The sequence below is a fragment of the Rutidosis leptorrhynchoides genome, chromosome 1 (genome assembly GCF_046630445.1).
Source record: "Rutidosis leptorrhynchoides isolate AG116_Rl617_1_P2 chromosome 1, CSIRO_AGI_Rlap_v1, whole genome shotgun sequence".
Taxonomy (NCBI): domain Eukaryota; kingdom Viridiplantae; phylum Streptophyta; class Magnoliopsida; order Asterales; family Asteraceae; genus Rutidosis; species Rutidosis leptorrhynchoides.
Genome location: NC_092333.1, coordinates 345,980,886 through 346,001,068, shown reverse-complemented (window position 1 = coordinate 346,001,068; position 20,183 = coordinate 345,980,886). Strand labels below are relative to the sequence as shown.

Here is a 20,183-nt window from a genome sequence, read left to right as displayed (position 1 = left end):
AAACGGAATCAAAGTCATGGCTAGAATCGGCTCTAGCCACTTTAGATGAACGAAAAATATCTTTTTCTTGGTGCCACTCATGCGAGTGGGAGGCTGTGTTATCAATAATTTTGTAAGCTTCAGTTGCGGTTTTCTTCATAATGGAACCACCAGCTGTTATGTCGATGTCTTTTCGTGTAGCAACGTTGACACCTTGGTAGAATATTTGTACTATTTGATAAGTGTCTAAACCGTGTTGAGGACATCCTCTCAACATCCTTCCGAATCTTGTCCACGCCTCATATAATGTTTCATTTGGCTTTTGTGTGAACGTAACAATTTCTCCTTGAAGTCTCACGGCTTTAGATGCCGGAAAGAATCTTTGAAGAAATTTTTCAACTAAGACATCCCATGTGTCAATCGCCCCTTCAGGTAACGATTCTAACCAATCTTTGGCTTCTCCTTTTAAAGTCCAAGGAAACAACATGAGATAGATCTGCTCATCTTCCACTTCTCGGATTTTGAATAGTGTACAAATTCTTTTAAACGTACGAAGGTGTTCGTTAGGATCTTCATTCGGTGCACCACTGAATTGGCATTGGTTAGTTACCATGTGTAGAATTTGTCCTTTGATTTCATAATCTGGCGCATTAACTTCTGGCTTAATAATGGCGTGACCTTGGCCCGTGCGTGTGGCTCTCATTCGATCTTCCATACTTAGAGGTTCCAGATTCTCCATAATTGAATTTGTTGAATCGGTATCACTAGATGATTCTGATTTAATGGTTCGTTCCTCAACAATCTCTGTTTGAATGATTGGTGGCTCCGGAGGAAAGTTTAATGGTTCAGGATCTATGAACCGTTCCTGAATATTCTCTGGATTCTCAATTGTGAGGTTGGGTTCAAAAAATGGATTATCGGAAATTTGAACTGAAGTACTTGGTTGACTGGATGACGATTCTAAAGAAAAATCAACGGCGACAATATTTGCTAAATGTCTTGATCTAGTTACAGGTGGTGAACGTACAAAAGGTGGTGAACGTCTTGCTCGGTGCATTCACTGAATATCCTATTAGTTTTAAAAAGGAAAGAAAAATTATAATAAGTTATCCAATCAATAGACTTTTCTGATTTTGCCCACGTTTCGAATAGCCAAAAGATGCAGCAGAGGGGCAGGATTCGTTTGGTCTCAATATAATTAAGTACTGTTTGGCTCCAATAACCCGGTCCACGTACAAATCCAACTATTACTACGAACCAGAAAATTTTGATGTCTATCAATTTAACCACTCAAAATAAATTTTCGTAATTTTAAGAAATTTAGATAAGAAGTAGAATAAAAATCTATGTCCTAAAACTAGAATAGCGAGAAATAAGAAAGAAAAAGAGTTCGTCGAAAAAGGTCGAAAAAGAAAAAAATGGTTGAAAAATAAAAGGTGACGGAAAAATAAAAGAAACTTATAAAAACTTAAAAATACTTGACTAACCTAACCTTATTACTACAACTAACTTAAAATTATAATCGCAAATTGAAATTACTAATTGGAATGATAATTGATACATAGTAAAAGGTCTAAAAATATTAAAGCTTACAGGAAAAACTAAATCCCAAATGGAAATAACTTAAAAAGAAACTAAAACTTAAAAAGGCGTCGCAAAATTCTAAAGCACCTAAATCTTAGTCTAAAGAAAAAGCACTTAAGGAATTCTACGGCAAAGCCTAAAAATATAGGAGTAAAAATAACTATAGCAAAAACTAAGTTTAAAATTAAATATGAGCTAAAAAATACAAATATTACGCTGCAACGATTAAAAAGGTACAAAATATAAAAATATACAAAAAGTTGTAAAAAGTACAATTTTATAAAAATATTATTTTTATATTATTATTTTATAAAACTATTAATTTTACAATTTAATAAAACTAATTAATACTAAATACATAAATTAAATAAAAAGTAAAAGTAAAAATAAAACTAATAATAATAATAATAATAATAATTAGGTTTAAATAATAATTATAATTAATAATAACCCGTAATTAATACAGGATTAGGGTTTCTGTCCGTGTTTCAGATGGTCTCCGCGAGTCGCGGCAATTATTGCATCAAACCCCGCGAGTCGCGGGGATCCAAATTTCAACTCTGGCACAGTTTTAAATCGACGCGTTTTTTCTTTATTTTTTTTTATTTTCTGTTTTTCTGTTTTTAAATAAATAAAAAATATTAAAATAAAACTTATATTTTTATAATCTAAAATAAAAATAAAGAAACTTATAAAACTTAAATATTTAACAAAATCTTAAAAATACTTATATTTTTGTTTTTCTTTTTATATTTTTGAATAATTAAAACGTATTTTTACAAAAACGAATTTTTAATAAAAGTAAACTAAAAATCTTTTTTTTTTTATATTAGCGTTGCGCTTCCGGCTTTTAAGATAAGTTCCCCGGCAGCGGCGCCAAAAATACTTGATGTTATGCGAGGTGTATATAAAATAGTTATTAATTTTAGCAGAAAACACTATTAAATATGATACAATTTTACACAAGATATTTATTTATTTATAGAATGGATATACTTAAACCTTGCTACAACACTTATAGGCAGTGTACCTAATCGTACAGTAGTGTAGTTTTTAGTAAGTCCGGTTCGTTCCACAGGGAAATCTTTAAACAAAGCTCAACGCTATATTAGTTTACTTTTATTAAAAATACAAATATATATATAAGTAATATTATTATTATAAAGGGGGGTTTTTACCGTTTAATGACCGGTTTGTCGATTTTAAGACTTTAGTCGCAGTTAAAACCTAATGTAAAATATAAAATAAATACAAGACTTAAATTAAAGCGTAAAGTAAATAACGATAATGAAATTTCGAATAATAAAAGTGCGATAAAATAAACTTACGATAATTAAAAAGTACGATAATTAAAAGTGCGATTAAATAACAATAAATAAAAGTGCGATAATTAGAAGTGCAATTAAATATAAAATAAAGGAAATTAAATATGAAATAAAAGAATTATGCTTATTTAAACTTCCGTAATCATGATGTTTGACGTGTTGATTTTAGTTTTATGCCCATGGGTTAATTGTCCTTTGTCCTGGATTATTTAATATGTCCGTCTGGTTTTTGTCCATAACAGTCCATCAGTCATAAATATAAAGTGCGAGTGTCCTCATCAAATTATTCTTATACCCGAAGTTAAATATTCCAACTAATTGGGGATTCGAATTGTAACAAGGTTTTAATACTTTGTTTAATGAATACACCAGGTTATCGACTGTGTGTAAACCAAGGTTTTACTACTTTGTTAACAATTACACCAATTACCCTTGAATGTAATTTCACCCCTGTTTTAATTATTCTAGTGGCTATTAATCCATTCCCGTGTCCGGTTAAATGAACGATTATTCGTACATATAAATACCCCGCCCATCGTGTCCGATCGAGTGTATATGGTAATTTATAGGGACGCCCAATTGTAAATCTTTATATTAACATTAACAAACTATCATTTAGTTAAACAAATATAAAGCCCATTAATAGCACATAGTCTAATTTCCACAAGTGTTGTTCTTTTGTCCAAACCCCAATTATGGTACAAAGCCCAATTACCCAATTTTAGTAATTAGCCCAACATCATGATTACTTCGTTTTAAATAAGCATAATAATAACTTAGCTACGAGACATTAATATAAAAAGGTTGAACATAACTTACAATGATTAAAAATAGCGTAGCGTTACACGGACAGAATTTCGACTTACACCCTTACAACATTCGCTAACATACCCTTATTATTAGAATTATAATTAAAATTAAAATTAAAATATAAATTATATATATATATATATCGTATATATGAGAGAAGAGAGAAATAGAATATGAAATTTTGATCAGAATTCGGTTTGCTTTATAGGGATTTTTGATTTTTGGGGCTCCGCGACTCGCGGTGAATTTTGCCTTCAAACTCCGCGAGTCGCGGAGTTTGAAATTCCAGCTCACATCTTGGAGTCTTTCTCTGCCGACGGTTTTTATTATATATATAATATATATATAATTAATATAATTAATTATATATTATATTATATTTATATACATAGTTAACTTGTAATTTTTAGTCCTTTGCGTCGAGCGTTAAGAGTTGACTCTGGTCCCGGTTCCGGATTTTCGAACGTCCTTGCGTACAATTTTATATTTTGTACTTTGCGTTTTGAATCTTGTACTCTTGTAATTTCGAGACGTTTCTTATCAATAATTGGAACCTTTTTGATTGTCTTTTGTACTTTTGAGCTTTTTGGTCGTTTGCGTCTTCAATTCGTCGAATCTGTCTTTTGTCTTCACTTTTTATTATTTAAACGAATATCACTTGTAAATAGAACAATTGCAACTAAAAGCTTGTCTTTCTTGAGGAATAATGCTATGAAATATATGTTCGTTTTTAGCATTATCAGATACATGAAACAAATTCAAGATTTTTGAGATTCAGTTTAATAGACTTTGCTTATCGTGTCGAAACCATATAAAGATTAAGTTTAAATTTGATCGGAAATTCCCGGGTCATCACAGTACCTACCCGTTAAAGAAATTTCGTCCTGAAATTTGAGTGAGGTCGTCATGGCTAACAATAAATATGTTTTCCTGACGAATATGCGCTGATAAATAGAGTTTTTATCATTATTGAATAATACAGATAAAATAATTCGATTATTCGAAGAGCACGAATGAAGCTATCACAAAAGAGTGAAATGAATAAATGAAGTTCCTTTTTAACTTTTAACGTTTCCTTGGTTGAATTTCGGAATTCAAGGGATTTAAAAGAAAATCTTGGAAATATATAAGATCTGATTCTTCGAGATTTAAGGAAATTAGGATCTCTTTAATTAACTGCGTCGATCTGTCCCGATTACTACGTCTGATATTTCCATTATAAATTTACCTTTTCCGTTCCATTAGTTATCACTACTTTTATACTCAATTCCAAATTCAAAAGATTTTTGAAAATGCTTAATCCAGTTCTGATCCTTGTCCTTATCCTTACTATCACAACAATCATTCTCCTTTTCCAACTTCCACTGGAGGAATCTGTTTTCTTCTACTTCACCCTTGGGGTTTTAGTGTTTTTAATTCTCCCGTGTTTTTATGTTGCGATAAACATTGATATACACGGGTTGTAATTTATGTGTTGTTATCGGGCTTTATATCTTCCCTTATACTTCGAAGTCCTTGCTTCTGTTTTCTATAATCATTGTCATCCCAAGTTAATACTCCCCCTATTTGCTGCGATTTATACTCCAATTTCTATTTCGGAGCTTTGTCCCTTCGTTTCTTCTTATTGCGATTGGCATCTCTTGTAATGGTCCAGAATTTGTAGATATAAGTTTCAGAATGAACATTATTAATGTCCCAAGAAGGAAACAGTAATAGCACAATTTGACTTGTCAAATTACCAGAATTCAAGGAAAGATAGGACTATCAAGAAAAATATGTTCTTGATATGTTTATAGATTAGACAGAACGTAAGAGTCGTGTAACATGGCATATGATGACATTATGATCTGTGAATCATCACGTCCCATTAGAAACTCAGCATGACTTATTGTAATATAATCACGTTGATCAAGTGTCATTATATTATACTAACTCATGCATCAGTTACTAACATTACTGCAATAACATTCATATTTTAAGCTCGAAAGTTTACAGAATATAGAAACTAAAAAGTTTCCTTTATGGTGCAATACAGATGACATGAAAAGATAACTGATTTCAGATAAAGATAGTTATGAAAATATCTTCAGAAATATCAAAGATATTTATGACGATATTTTGGAACTTCTAAGATCGAAGGTTGATGAAGAAAATCCTTTCGCAAGGATTTAGAATAAATAAGGAGCAAGATATTCGTTGTAGAGTTCATCAGATACAGAATCATCTGAATTCGTTAAGTACAAGTTTAGTCCTTGTGATTTGTCCACAGTCTCCTTCATGGTTTGCTTAATTCGTTTTCCAGTTCTAATTTTTCTGAGCTTTTCCAACATACTATTCTTTATCATCAAACTTTCGATGATTTAAGGTCTTTTACGGCTATTTACGGTTTCTGCTGCTTCATTCAGCTTTTTCAACATTCAGAGTATTGATTTGTAGACTGAGTGCTTTTCAGAATTTCAGAATGAAAGATCATAATTCTATGAGATAAATGTTTATACATATAACTGTTGATGTAGATATGCTGTGAGTTTTCAAAGTACTGATTGCTGATTCCTGGTAATTGGTATGGCAGTTGTCGTTACGAGATGCGGATGAGTATATGATAGAGTTTCAATGAATAAATATAATGATTTATCAAAGAGATTTAAGCCAAGAAGCAACGAGGTTGCTGGTATGTCTGCTGGTAATATGGTGGAATATAAAAGGTTCCCTGGTAACAATGACGAAAAGGCACACTTATATATCAAGAGTATAATAAGGCTATTTCGAATGAAAGTTGAAGTTGATTTGCTGGAGCTGTGACAAAATTGGCTAATTTGGAGAGGTGTTGTAAAGTTATTTTCGATAATAACACGCCAAAGAAGTTAGCACAGATACGTGTTAAACGTTTACACAAGTTCTGAATGTTTTCAGGTGCATAACTATATGCATCGATCTTTTCTTCCGTAGATAAAGTACGGCTGGTTCATCCTCTCGATTGAGGTGTTTTCAAGTATCATGAAAGGTTTGAACGCAGATCGTAATCGTCAAGATAAAAATGAAGCTTAGGATGAAATCAAGTGGCAAACTTGAAGAATTGTTTTGTTTCATATGTTATAATCAATATTTTAATTCATTTTAATTGTCCAATGTTGGTAGTCCTCAGTTGATAGTCCACAGTTAGCAATATATAATATTCGAATTAATTAATACGTATCGTGACCCGTGTACATGTCTCAGACTCGATCACAACTCAAAGTATATATATTATTATAGAATCAACCTCAACCCTGTATAGAGAACTCGATCATTACTGCATATAGAGTGTCTATGGTTATTCCAAATAATATATATATATATATATATATATATATATATATATATATATATATATATATATATATATATATATATATATATATATATATATATATATATATATATATATATATATATGCGTCGATATGATATGTCAAAACTTTGTATACGTGTCCCGATATTTAAAGTGCGTAAAATAAATAACAGAAATTAAATGACGATAAATTAAATTGCGAGAATTAAAATTGCGATAAATAAAATGCGATAAATAAATTGCGATAAATAAAAGGTAATACGGAATTAACAGTTAGCTAGGAACAGTTAGCTAGGATTTCGTTAGCGTGGATTCTTAACAAAATTTCTCATAGTTAATTTGTTGGTTTCTAACAAATTTTATTTTGTCCAATTTTTTCTTCATTATGCCACTTGTTGGATTCTGATAGGTCAAAATCCAGATATGAAATTGAATGAAAATCGTTATTCTGCAGTGAACGGATACATATATCTATGGATGTAAGTAGGATAGTAAATGACTGTTGAATCAGCTTCGAAGAATGTACAGTATAACATGTTAATATGGAAGTTAAATATTCCTCGGGTATTACCTACCCGTTAAAATATTTTCACCATTAACAGTTTGTACACAAGAATTTTTAATTACAATCTTTATGAAAACATATATACATATATATTTTCTTCAGATGTAATCATGGATTCATTGAGTTAATATGATATTAACTCATTTGGTTTACCGTTAGAACTAGAATACATAATCTCTAAAACATTAAAGATTACATAATCGCCATGAAGAACGAAGATAATTGATGTAGAATGATATGTACAATGCTAATTATTCTCGAGGCACAGGATGAGATGTTGAGGCATGGATTGTTGTTGGTACTGGTGCTGTTATTGATGATACTGTTGGTGCACGTGATGTTGTTGAAGCTGATAAATTTTGTACCATATTCTCCAAATTGATTACTCGAGCGCAAAGCTCGTTGACTTCTTCCATTATTGCCGGATGATTGACGGTCAGAACGAGTGGATGAATAAGGTTTAAAATTTTAGATAGAATATAATCGTGGCGAGGTATTCGGGAAATGAGACTGAAAATGGTGTTTTGGATAGGCTCGCCGATAAGTGCTTCAGGTTCTTCACCAAGAGGTGAATTCGGTTGGTGAAAAGGATCGCCATCTTCTCGTCTCCATTGATTATGTAGGCTACGATCTCATTAGATGAATTGGGGATGGATGATTGGTTGATTCATTCTGGTGACACTGCTTTCGGGGCTTAGGTGAAACTCCATATCGGAATAGCTGTTGGAATCCGAGAAATTCGAACTGGTTGAGGGATTCATCTCGTACGATCAGATGAAGGATTTTCGATAAGAAATAGATTATAGGATGTAGATTAGTACCCTGCAATACATAATTTACATATGCATATATAATACAAAATTCCTATAAGTTACGGAGGAAATTAAGGAAACGTGTCAGATAAAGTCTACAGTAACAGATACGCTAAGATATGGATTTCTCTATACACTATTCATGCAATAAATACAGTAAAACGTGTCTAGACTAAGAATAATGAGCAGGTAATTACCTAAGGATGATAAGCAGATGATTTCCGACAAAAATGATAAGCAAAACTTTTGATATGCAGACACGGTCAAAGTCCAGAATCACTAATGCATCCTAACGACCATCAATTAGATACACTAATGCAAGACCTGGTTCGCTAAGACCACCGCTCTGATACCAACTGTAAAGACCCATCCTAATCCATCCGGACGAAGTCCATATCGATTACAAACAATTCACAATAGTTGGTTACATCGCGAGGTACTTGACCTCTATATGATACATTTTACAAACATTGCATTTGTTTTTAAAAGACAAACTTTCATTTACATCTAAAGTTGACGGCATGCATACTCTTTCATAATATATCCAACTATAATCGACTTAATAATAATCTTGATGAACTCGATGACTCGAATGCAACGTCTTTTGAAATATGTCATGAATGACTCCAAGTAATATCTCTAATATGAGCAAATGCACAGCGGAAGATTTCTTTCATACCTGAGAATAAACATGCTTTCAAGTGTCAACCAAAAGGTTGGTGAGTTCATTAGTTTATCATAAATAATCATTTCATAATTTTAATAGACCACAAGATTTTCATTTCTCATAAATACACATCTCATATCAGGCATTTCGCAAACTGTATAGAGATAAAAATCATTCATATGGTGAACGCTTGATAACCGAACTAACATGATGCATATAGAATATCCCCATCATTCCGGGACTCTCATCGGACATGATAATCGAAGTACTAAAGCATTCGTAACCCGAATGGGACGTGTCAAGGTCCATAGATCTATCTTTAGGATTCGCGTCAATTAGGGACCATTTCCCTAATTCTTAGGATACCAAGCTAAAAAGGGGCATATTCGATTCGATAATCCAACCATAGAATGTAGTTTTGATTACTTGTGTCTATTTCGTAAAACATTTATAAAAGCGGCGCATGTATTCTCAGCCCAAAAATATATATTGCAAAAGCATTTAAAAAGGGAGCAAATGAAACTCACAATCTAATATTTTGTAGTAAAAATATTCATACGACGATACTGAACAATGCAGGGTTGGCCTCGGATTCACGAACCTATATCATTTATATATTTATTAATATACATGTAATCGTAATCGAATAAATATATATTATCATTAGTGATACAATTTAATAAGTTATAAGTTTCATTATTTATTGGTTTATATATTTTCATGTTATATATACAAATGTTAATATAGTTAAGTTATGTGTATAAAATATATTTACGTATATAAAATCTTTATTTTCATACTTATAACTTTAAGTATGTTATTAAAACTTTTAGTTTAGTAATCATAATTATTTTAAAAATATTGATATAGATATTACTGATACTAATAATAATAGTAATCTTAATGATAGTAACATAATATTAATTTTAATAGAAATGATAATAATGATAACATTTATAATAATGCTTATGTTACTAGTAATAATAATTCTAATAAAATGATTACTAATACTAATAATAATAATATCTACAATATTGATAAAAGTGATAATAATAATGATACTAATTATAATACTTATTATCATAGTAGTAATAGATGATAATTTTTATCCTAATACTTATATTTGTAATTATAATAATAATTATCATACAAATAATAATGATAATGATAATTATAATAATGATGATCTTAATAATAATAATAATATTGCTAATAATTATAGAAATGGTACTAATATTAATATAAATGAAAATAATAATAATTTGTATCATTTTCTTAACAATATATATATTCTAAGATTTCTATATTCGTAATCTTCGTGTTAAATTTCAAATCTAATGATTAAAGCTTCCATATCATAATTTCGTAATCCTAATCATAAAGATGTTAATAATACTTAAAATGATAAAATTAACAATAATAACATTAATAACACTTGTAATAACATTAATTAATAATAATAATTAATGATACTAATAACTACAACATAACAATAATAATAATAATAATAATAATAATAATAATAATAATAATAATAATAATAATAATAATAATAATAATAATAATAATAATAATAATAATAATAATAATAATAATAATAATAATAATAATAATAATAATAATAATAATAATAATAATAATAATAATAATGGAATTAAAAGTAAGAGTGTATACCCTTTTTTTAAAACTTCTAAAAAGAAAAGCCCAAGACGGGACTCGAACCCGCGACCTCCCGCTCACTCCCATACACGCTGAACCATTCCTCTGTTACTCTTTATTTGATTTATATCTCGTATTTATTTATTTAACCCAACCTGTCTGTGTTCTAACTTATTCTTCCTCTACCTCCAATCGACTGAGCACGAAGCCAAACAACAAATCAATTAATTCAAACATCTATGGATACTTCAATAAGCATTTAAATACTTATGGATAGTTGATTGAATTAATAGAAAAAGAAAAGAAAAAAAAATTAACAGAACCCAACCTGCTGTTCGACGGTAATGAGAAAAAAAAATTAAAATTGAATTCTAGATCGTTTTAGACAAAACTCAAAACATGAAATAGGCTTCTATACACTTCTAAAATCTTTCCCAACCATCAATTTAGTATGAAACACAAAGACAAATCCTAATTTTGATGATGAACATTCGGTTGACTTTTGTGAATAAAATTTTGACTTAGAAATTCTTGATGAATATAAAGAATTAAAATCTATAATTTTGCATATAGATTAAACACGTGATTTCTAATCGAACTGCATTTTTAGATTTTCAAAATCGTTACAAATTGGTGACTTGGATAAAATGAAAAAAAAAAACAGGATTATCGGCTTTTTTTTTTCTTCTTCGAATTTCTGTTAGATTTCAATAGACATAGATATGAACCGTGATAATTGATAATGATGATGAATGAATGTTTGGTTATATCAAAAATAAAATTTGATCAGATGTTTTGATGGAGTAGGACGATAGACAGAAACAAAGTGGGAGAAAAATAAAAAGAAAACAAAAACCAGATGGTGATATAAAGCAAATGAAGGGATCCTATAAACCTGCTCGTGATATTACAGGATTTTCTTTTATATTTGCTTATTTTTTATTTATATAGCTGTACATTATATATATATATATATATATATATATATATATATATATATATATCTGAATTATATTTTCTGTATAACTATATATATATACACTGTATAATTTCGTATTTTATATCTGTTTATACATCTGTATAAGTATATCTGTATTTACATTATATAATTATTCTTATTAATTAGTAATTATAATTATAATAATAATACACTTAATATTATAAATAAAAATAAGAATTTATAATAATATAATGGTATCAACAATTATATTATATTATTATTAATGATAATGAATATAATATCTATAAAATTAATAATAATAATAATATTATTTATCATAATATAATACTAATTATAATAGTAATACTAATATTACTAATGTTAATAATAATATTAGTAATGATTATATTATTACAAATTATATATATCACTTTTGTACCTATAGATTATATATTTAAAATAATATTAATATCATTAGTATTGACATTAATATTAGAAGTAATAACAATATCATTTTAACAATTATAGTCGTACTTGTGTTATTACTTATGTGGTATTTATATATTAACTTTTATTGAATAATTATTATCTATACATTCAAAATATATCACAAAATATATATAGTTTCATTTTTAATATCAACTTTTTATCTTGTATGTTATTTTATGTTTTTAGTTCTAATGATTCAATTGTATTTTATTATTTTCACTACTTACATTTATATTTATTTATTTATTTATTTACAAACAATTATTCGTGAATCGTCAGGAGATAGTCAAAGGTCAAATGATACATGAAACAAATTCAAGATTTTTGAGATTCAGATTAACAGACTTTGCTTATCGTATCGAAACCATATAAAGATTAAGTTTAAATTTGGTCGGAAATTCCCGGGTCGTCAGATCTCCTGTTTCCTGCTGAATTCGTGACTCTCAATAGCCCTACAAATCATCCAAGTTGTTGCTGTGTTGCTGCTATTTTCTGTCAAACAAGAAGACCCAAACAGCCCCTTTTGGGTCGTCCTTGCTGCTGCTTCTGTTTTTTGACTCGCATCATCATCATCATCATCATCATCCTTAGTCTCAATCTTAGTAAGGTATATCTAATAACCCTAGTTTAATTATGCGCTTAAATCAATTACTTTTAAGATGTTAATAAGTATTATGTTAAGTATTATAATTATGAAGTAAGATCTTGATAACTTATTATGTGAGTATGAATAGTAATTATGTTTAAGGTTGATAATGAATAAAGATAATGATTATGATTATTATGATTAGGGTTAAAAGATTTGAATAATAATAGTTGAAGATTATGATCATGATTATTGTATATGAATATGAATTGATTAATAATATGCTAGGTTGTGATTAGGTTATGATAAAAGATTGAACATGAATATCTTATTATATGAATAAAAGTTATGATTTTATGTTCAGTAAAGAATAATGATAATAATAATACATGTGCATGCATGCATGCATACGTATGTATGTATGTATGTATGTATGTATGTATATATAAGTAGGTATATGTGTGTGTGTATATGTAAATATATACATACATGTATATGTATGTAATATATGTATGTATATATACGCGTGTATGTATGTATGGATGTGTATTATGTAAGTTATATAAGGTTAGTAAATAATAAGAAAAGTAATAAGTATATAAATATGTACCACTCTTACATTAATGTATATATGTAACACTTAGATATATTATAAATCACCTAGTTATAAACGTATATATATATATATATATATATATATATATATATATATATATATATATATATATATATATATATATATATATATATATATGATCATAAATAAAGAATATATGTATCACATAAGTAAAATTATATATGTAACATATAATGATAAGTTTACATAATAGTTGATTAATTAAATAATAATACTATTATTAGTATAACTTATACACCTAACTATATAGTAACACTTAATTACACTAAATATATTATCACTATCACTATTATATATATAACTAATAAGTATCTTAATAACTTGTTATGTGTATACACTATTAACGTGAAGGTTATAATTAAAGATAGCGTACAAAAACTACAAACATCACCGCTACTTGTAGCCTAGGGTGATCCTTGGTATAATTATGGGACGCTTGTGGATCTCGAATGCCAAGACTTAGATTCTGGTCAAGAGATCCTGGGCCGCTCGGTAACAATAGATCATTCGAGTGACTTGCATGTTAGCAACGTAGTTTGGGCGAGGTTGTACAACATCTTTGTTAAGAATTATAACCTGAACATTCTTAAATTAGAAGCTTACTATAAGTGGAAGCTTTCCATAAATAGTAGGTTTCCAAATATAGAAACTTTTGAGAAATAGTAACTTTTCTCGAAAACCGTCACTTTTAATATAGTTTGCTATATTAATAAACAAACTTTATGTCTATTAGATAATAACTAATTAAAGGTTATATCTCTAGGTTGAGATCTCCGTTTACATACTCCGTTCATACTACTTGCGTGGAATTACTTACTTGCTACTAAGGTAAACTTCATAGCCCCTCTTTTTACTATTTCTTAACTATTTTAGACTTTGGGGTGAGACACATGCTTGCTTTTAAACTGTTTTACGATTAGACACAAGTACATGAAAACTTTATTTTGATTAGTTCAAACTGTGCTATGACATGCTTTGATTCATGCTTAATCCCTGCCATGATATCGTTAGTTGCTGGAATTTTGGCAAACTTAATTATTGTGAGTAGCGCTATTGAGAGTGACCGTTGGTCATTGGATACATAATAATGATTTAACGACACGAACGAATAAAGTGATCACGGGGTAACTTGTTTAGTTTCGATATCATACACCTCAGCACTACTAACGAACTAATTAAACTTTATAACTAAATCTTGTGGTCTAAAAAATTTGATCTTTATTGTTAAACCTATGTTGTTCACTCAACCATCTTGATTGACACTTTAAGCATGTTTTGTCTCATGTGAAGATTGCTAGAGTTATTTGCTACTTGGACTTTGCTGTTTTTAGAGTCCGCATTTATACATTCATATTATTGCATTAAAACATTTATTGTAATGACTTAATACTTTCCGCTGCTTTAATACATTGGTTTTAATAAAAACGCCTCATTTAGAGTCGTTCACGTTTATATATACTTGTGTTGTGATATTGTGAAGTCATATTTCCCCGACCCTATTTGGGGGTATGACAGAGTGGTATCAGAGCCAGGTTGTTATAGAGAACCAGGATTGCATTTTATGTGTGTCTTATGTGTTAGTTAGGTGCCTTAGCAATCTATAGGTCTATAACCTTTCCTATTTTAGTTTCTATTGAATTTTCCCCTTACATTTTATTCGTGCTTTTGCGTCATCCTTGGAACCTACCTAATCATCTCTCTTTCTTTTCATTTAGGATGTCTCGCCTTAACCCGATCGTCATTTCTGACTCCGAGGGATCCTACTCCAAAAGATCTGTCCCCACACAGAATTATGGACCCGTTTCCCCGCCATTATCACCAACTCACCCCTATTATATTCCTGCCAGTCCACCACACTCCCCTCTTTTGGAAGAATCCCACATAAATGCTAACTATGATGGGGATGACGAGGTGGAAGAGTTTGTGGAAGAAATGATTGAGGAAGAAGTAGAGGAGGAGCCTTTCGAGGAAGAACCCAAGAAAGAATCCAAGTCCGAACCCTCTGTTTCCTTACCTCCTTCTTTAAAAAGAACGGAACACGAAACATCAAAAACCGAGAGTTCAAGTTCACCCAAATAACCCCGTCTTACCACTGTACCCGTGCTTTGCACGAACTCTGTTGAACATGCTAAGGTAAAGAGTGATTTACATGAAGTGAATACAGAGTTTGGTAAGTTAAAGGAGCTTTTGGATGGTCAATTTAGTACGCTTGAAGATCAACAAGAGGAATTGTCAACATACTCATATGATGTGTATAACAACTTTAGAAAGACTGCTAAGAGACATGATAGTGAAATTGAGCTTCAAGATCAAAGGATTGAGGAACTAGAGAAGGAGGTGCAGTTTCTCAAGGATCTTCTGTGGGAACATTTCAAGACCCAACCCCCATCACCTAAGAATTAGATCTTAGGATTTCTTTTCCATTTCCGTATAAGTGTTTTCCATTCATTGTAAAGGCTTTGCCTAAACCTATTATCTTTGTTTCGTTTCGTGGTTATTCTAGTTTTGTTTCGTGTGTAATAAAAGATGTTAGTTATCTTTGTGATGTTTAATGAAATTCAAGTGTTTTAATAACATCTCGTTGTTTCCCCTATTTATACTTTTACGCGGCGTGTGAATCTTGCGCATTTATTTAGCAAATTTATAAATTTGACCCGAAAAATTTCGACTTATTTAAACCAATTCTCTATACGATTTATTATTTTGTTACGTTAAACAAAGTATGTTAGATTGAATCTCAAAATTTTAGAACTGTTTCATATATTCAATTACCTTTACTCTCGACGATTCATGACCAATTATATGTATGTATGTATATATATATATTATAAGATGTACAAGTAAAAATGACTTTCCTACAGTAAAAACAACTTTGCTACAGTAAAACACTATTTGCTATAGTGAAACCGACTTTGCTACAGTAAAACACTATTTGATACAGTGAAACCGACTTTGCTACAGTGCTACAGTGAAATCGACTTTGCAACAGCGAACACTATTTGCTACAGTAACACTATTTGCTACAGTAATACTATTTGCTACAGTGACCACTATTTGCTACAATACACTATTTGATGTCGACGAACTAGCAAACAAAAATGGATAAGGCGGCCATGCGATCGCATGGCAAAAACACTGAAAACTCATGCGATCGCATGAGCTACAGGAAATTGAAAAGTACTATAAATACTCCAGTTTACTCGACGAATTATGTACTCCTTTCTGAATCTCTCAATCTCTCAATCTATCAATATATATATATATATATATATATATTAATTATAATTTTAAATTTTAATTTTAAGTTTAATAATAATAAAGTATATTCGAGGGTGTTTTAATTCGGGTTTCAAACCGTTTTAAGCTAAGGAAATATTGGTTATTGTTCAGGGTATTATTCTTGAATCCAAGGCCAACCATACAGTCATCTACCATCATTATTTCTACGCAATTTGCCTACAATATTGAGTCTCAATATTGAACCGTAACTTTATAGTCTCCCTTTTTAAATACTTTAAATATTTTTGGGCTGAGAATACATGTAATTTATTTTAAACGCAATAAGACACAAGTACATACTAAATTCTACACTGAGTTAAACCAAAAATCCATTAGCTTTGGTAACTAGTAGCTGCCAGTACATAGGATATGGACTGGTGGGCGCGAATAATTGTATATGGATCCATAGGGCTTGACATCCCCGTCCGAGCTAGAGCGCTAGCCTTTTAACGGACGTATGTTATTTGAGTTTATGACACGTTGGTTTGTGTATATTAAAATGAATGGGTTAATTATTATTATTATAACGTTAAAGTTTAGTAACCAGGGTGCTCTGTTACGTAGAATCTATTGATAAATTTTTGATGAAATCTTGTGGTCTATCTTTATATAAAATTATGACTCGAGCAATTAAACCTATAACTCACCAACATTCGTATTGACTTTTTAGCATGTTTTATTCTCAGGTCCTTAGACTGCTTCCACTGTGATGTGCTTGTTGCCTGCATGGAGTCTCTCATGCTTTGTATAAAGTTTATTGCATCCGAAATAAAACTGCGTTGTGTAATAAATAATTGGACTGTGATGTCAACCTGTAAATTAAAGACTTATGTATTTTGGGGTTTTGCTTACACCTAAGCACTCGCCCACATGATTATGACTTTTTATGTTTAGAAAGTCACGTATTTTAATGAATGCAATATTTTATCAAAACGTGTCATATAGAGGTCAAAACCTCACTATGGAATCAATGATTAACGTGCCGCGTCAATAGCTATTTTGATGGGTCGTTACAGTTGGTATCCGAGCTTGAGGTTATAAGGAACCAGAATTTGCATTAATGTGTTTAACTGGTAATTGTTAGGATGCATTAGTGAGTTTGGACTATGACCATATCTATTTTTACCGATTTTTGCTTATCATTTTGTCAAAAACATTATATGTGATATATTTATATGCTAACGTAATTGTTGTTTCAATTATGTGATAGATGACTTCTTCTAATCCTATCATTTTGTACGACTCGGAATCAGACACTGAATCTATTCTATCCACAACTGAAAAGGGAGTTCCAATACCTATTAAAGAAGAAATTGTGTTAGCTGGGTAATCTCAACTTCAGGTTAACCCAGAGGAGGTCCCAGCTCCACCCAGCTCTAGTTTTTCGGAGCCACAGTATCATTGGCATGGACCCATGATCCCTAGAGTAAACGAGGATCGTCCATTTCTAAACGGACATGGAAATTGGGCCAGATACACCGCCGATGTAACATCCCGCCTTTTTACGTTTACTTTTCCGTTTAATTATTTAAATTCCGTTATATGTTTATAACATCCCTCGTTAATACGCATTTTAAAAATATCTCGTTTAGGAAACTCACGCACCCGCAACCGAACTCGGGGGACTAGTTTTGCCAAAGTGCCAAAGAGGTGACTAGCTTTTGACTAGTCAACCCCACCACCCATCTTTTTCATTTTCATTTTCATTTTTCCTTTTCTTCTACTACTTCCCTATTTTCTTTCAATTCTCCAATTTGAAGATTCATCATCTAAATCCGTTCAAGCAAACATCAATCAAAACAAATTACATATTTGGAATCCTTGCAACTTCCTCTTCGATTCCATACCGATTTCATTACATTTGGGTAACTTTCTAAATCACTAGATTTTGTGTTCTTTATGTTTTTAAGTTATAAAGTTATTAATTAGTGTCTATGACTCAAGTTTAACATGAATATATGATTTATATGTTCGATTTCATTATTTGAAGTAACTAGCATGAACATAAACTTTGGTGTGTTTGATTTGGTGATTTGGTTGTTTGAATGATGTTAAATGTTATAAATGCATGTATTAGATGTGTTCCTAACATCACTAGCTTCAATTTGATGTGTAGGTTGCTTGAGAAAACTCCATAAACTTGATTAGTGATTTTGGTGAATTTGGGTTAGGGTTTGATAAGCTTGAAATGAATATTTGATGCATTGAATGCCATGAATTATTGTTAGTAAGTAGTTAGTTGTATTGTATGCTTGATTATCTAGAAAACGGCGTGTTTTATGTATGCATTAAATGCCCGAATCATAAATGTGCACTTGTAAAATTTGAATCATTAAATGTGTGCATTGATTGATTATTTGATTTGAAAAGTCGGTTATTGCAAATAATGTTTTCGGTTGGTGAAATGCATTTAGTTGTGTTCCTTGTCAAATTAGCTTTCTAACGATATAAGATATGAGTTCTAAGTGTTAGCGGTTTGTGTTTTATGCTTGAAAGAGTTTTGGATTTGAGACTTGGACATTTGAGACTGACCAGGTACCAGCACCCGTTAAATGCCGCGGCGCGGCAATCCTTGGTCGCGGCGCGGCATTTGCCTTGTTTGGGTTCTGACCTACATGGTCAAAATTCGAGAAATGTTTGCTATGCTACGCACCTCCGATTCACTTGTAACTTGTTCTAACATGCTTATATATGAATAAAAACCTCAGAAAAATAGTTCGGGACCCGACCCGAACGTGTTGACTTTTTCGTTGACTTTGACCGACCAAAGTTTGACTTTTTGTCAAACTTAACCGAATGTTTATGTAATCTTTCTAGCATGATCCTATACTTGTATCTTGCATGAAACTTGACAATTTTATTCACATGCTACATAATCGAGCCGTATTGAGCCATAGGACTAATTAAACATCTTTGACCAATCGTGACTATCGTTATTGATACAACCTATTTGTTTAGGTTGAGACTAGCATTGTTCTTGGACAAGTTACTTGTTGAAGTAAATTTACATTCATACACTCAAGGTGAGATCATAGCCCCACTTTTCAAATACTTTTATACTTTTAAAATCGTCGGATGAGAAAACATATACATTACATACTTATATATACTTTTCACATGTATATATATACTTTTCATACTTTGATACTTTGAATACTATACGAAAGCAAAGATACATACGAGTTAAAACAAAAATCCTCAAGTCCAATTATCATTAGTTACACTTGTAGGGTGTAAGCGAGAAATTATGTTGTGTGGCCATGCGGGTTTGACGAACCCTCATTCATATGAATGAAACGTACTTTCGATGTATAGTGTAGGTTTTAACACCCCATTTTCCCCGTATATGATTTATAGGTGTATTGTGTATGTACGATAGGCGTATGAAGGGTTCGGGACATGTTCGGGTGTTGAGGTCTTGTATGCAAGAAAATGACTCAGATCACGCCGTGTGTCGCGGCGCGATAAATGAGGCCGCGACACGGTAATCAACTAGAATTCAGATCAGAAAGTGTGGTAA

The 20,183-nt window shown here is 30.7% G+C and overlaps 1 non-coding gene across 1 annotated transcript; it reads left to right on the top strand.

Annotated features, from left to right (window-relative positions):
• The first annotated feature begins 227 nt into the window (after positions 1 to 227).
• LOC139887309 (small nucleolar RNA R71) lies at positions 228 to 334 on the top strand. The gene has a single exon (XR_011773145.1). It is a non-coding gene; the product is annotated as a small nucleolar RNA R71 (small nucleolar RNA).
• Positions 335 to 20,183: the final 19,849 nt, after the last annotated feature.